Raw genomic sequence first — 2,500 nt, forward strand, 5'->3', positions numbered from 1 at the left:
TCTGTGTGTGTGTGTCCAACACACACAAGAACTTACACACTGATACACTTACAGGCGCAATTTAATGGTAAGGTTCTCAGACTCGCAACCGCAAGGTCGTGGGTTCAAATCCCATTTGGGACCCAACGCTGTGTCCTTGGAAAAGGCACTTTACACGAATGTTCCTCACTTCACCCAGGAGGGACTGTGTAACCAGCTATAGAGTCTTGCGCTGCATGCTTCCCAGAAAGATTATAATGCTTTGGGATGTTCTGTTGTCTGCTGATGTATTAATTTAGTGTAAAGCAGAGATATGCGCTATACAAATGCTATTATTATTATAACAGTTGAACCTGCCCTGACGGCCACCTCTATAAGACGGCCACCTGTACAAACGCACACTTTCCATTTCCCCACTTGCGTTTTTTCTAAATAATTTAACTGTGTAAAACGGGCATCTGTCCAACGCGTCCGCGGCAACCATATTTCAACACACAACCCCTATCAAACAAAGCAAAAACACCTGTCTTAGACGGCCACCTTAGTGACTCCATTACGCTTTGTCCTAAATTGTGCATTGGCCCCTGGCGTTGTGGGCGAGCCGTCATAATCTAAAAACCTGTCATTGTTAGGTAGTCCCTCCAACTGATCATGTTGCGTAGGCCCCTCCCACAGTTGACCAATAGGTAACAAAATTAATTTTCAGCTGCTGGTGAGGTAAGCATGTGATCCCTCATAACCCATAAGCCCCGCCCAGAACCCATACACAAATCGCAAGCGAGATGAGTGGTCACTGTTTACCCAGTCTGTAACAAAGTAACAATGGACGTCAACATGAACTTGTGAGAGAAGCGTCGCTTGTTCTCCGAGTGGTAGTACGGGTGTTTGTTTGACCATAGCACTTGATCCTCCTTGTCTGACACATTTCCTTTTATTGTCACCCGTGCACAAAAGCAGCAACAAAAGAACAGAAAACACAGCGAAAACAACAACAACAATGAAACGAATTTCGGTAAGGACCTCAGAAAGGAAGGGTTTGTTTTCTCAGAACGGAATCCTTTGTTTTCTTCATCTCGATCAGTCCTGCCTAAGACGGCCACCTGTCTTATTCGGCCAATTTTCTCTTGACAATGGGTGGCCGTCTTACACAGGTTTGACTGTATTTTTATTATTATTATTATCATTACCATCATTATTATTATTTCAATTGTTATTTATTCTATTAGTATTATTACTAATAGATTATTATTATCATTATTATTATTATCATTATTATTATTATCATTATTATTATTATTATTATTATTATTATTATTATTATTATTATTATTATTATTATTATTATTATTATTATTACCATCATTATTATTATTTCAATTGTTATTTATTCTATTAGTATTATTACTAATAGATTATTATTATCATTATTATTATCATTATTATTATTATTATTATTATTATTATTATTATTATTATTATTATTATTATTATTATTATTATTATTATTATTATTATTATTGGGTGGTTAATCGGGTGCTCTGGTGTGGTTTGCTTCTTCTTTCCTATCGAACATCTATATTCCTTATCTCCCCTTTTTTTTTCTATTTGTTACTCTCTTGTAACACCTCTAATCTTCTGGCGGTCATATGAGCATTTGCAGTTGCGAACGCCGTTAAACCTCTACTTAAACAATAACTATTATTACTATTATTATTTTTATTATTATTACTATTATTATTATTATTATTATTATTAGTAGTAGTAGTAGTAGTAGTAGTAGTAGTAGTAGTAGTAGTAGTAGTAGTAGTAGTAGTAGTAGTAGTAGTAGTAGTAGTAGTAGTAGTAGTAGTAGTAGTAGTAGTAGTAGTAGTAGTAGTAGTAGTAGTAGTAGTAGTAGTAGTAGGTAGTAGGTAGTAGGTAGTAGTAGTAGTAGTAGTAGTAGTAGTAGTAGTAGTAGTAGTAGTAGTAGTAGTAGTAGTAGTAGTAGTAGTAGTAGTAGTAGTAGTAGTAGTAGTAGTAGTAGTAGTAGTAGTAGTTGCACACAGCTACCTGTGTCTGCGATAGCCAAGAGCAAACAAAGTGTGAGTCTTGACGGTTTGGTCCACGAGGTAGACGTTTCATTATTTTGGATTTTGGTTCAGTTGAAAAGAAGACAACATTCCTTTTCAATTAATAATGATATATGTGGGCATCCGAGGAAACGAGCAGGTAAACGACCTGGCGAAGAAATCCTCATCCCTACTGTTGTGATCAACGACGAACACTCTCCCACAGACTGACTTTAAAAAATAAAGTCAAAAAGTACACCTCCAGTTTGTGGGAGAGCCACTGGAAAAAACAGGAAAATAACATACTCTATAATATAAAACCCAAACTGGGACCGTGAAATCCTTCGGACCTCTCCAGAAGAGACAAAGTCATTTTTACTCGATTGCACATCGGACACACGGCCCTGACCCACAAATTTTAACACCTCCTACCCTACAGGGAGATGAGAAGCCGTTCTGTTTCGGATGCGACT

The sequence above is a fragment of the Aplysia californica genome, unplaced genomic scaffold (genome assembly GCF_000002075.1).
Source record: "Aplysia californica isolate F4 #8 unplaced genomic scaffold, AplCal3.0 scaffold00558, whole genome shotgun sequence".
In the NCBI taxonomy this organism is placed as follows: domain Eukaryota; kingdom Metazoa; phylum Mollusca; class Gastropoda; order Aplysiida; family Aplysiidae; genus Aplysia; species Aplysia californica.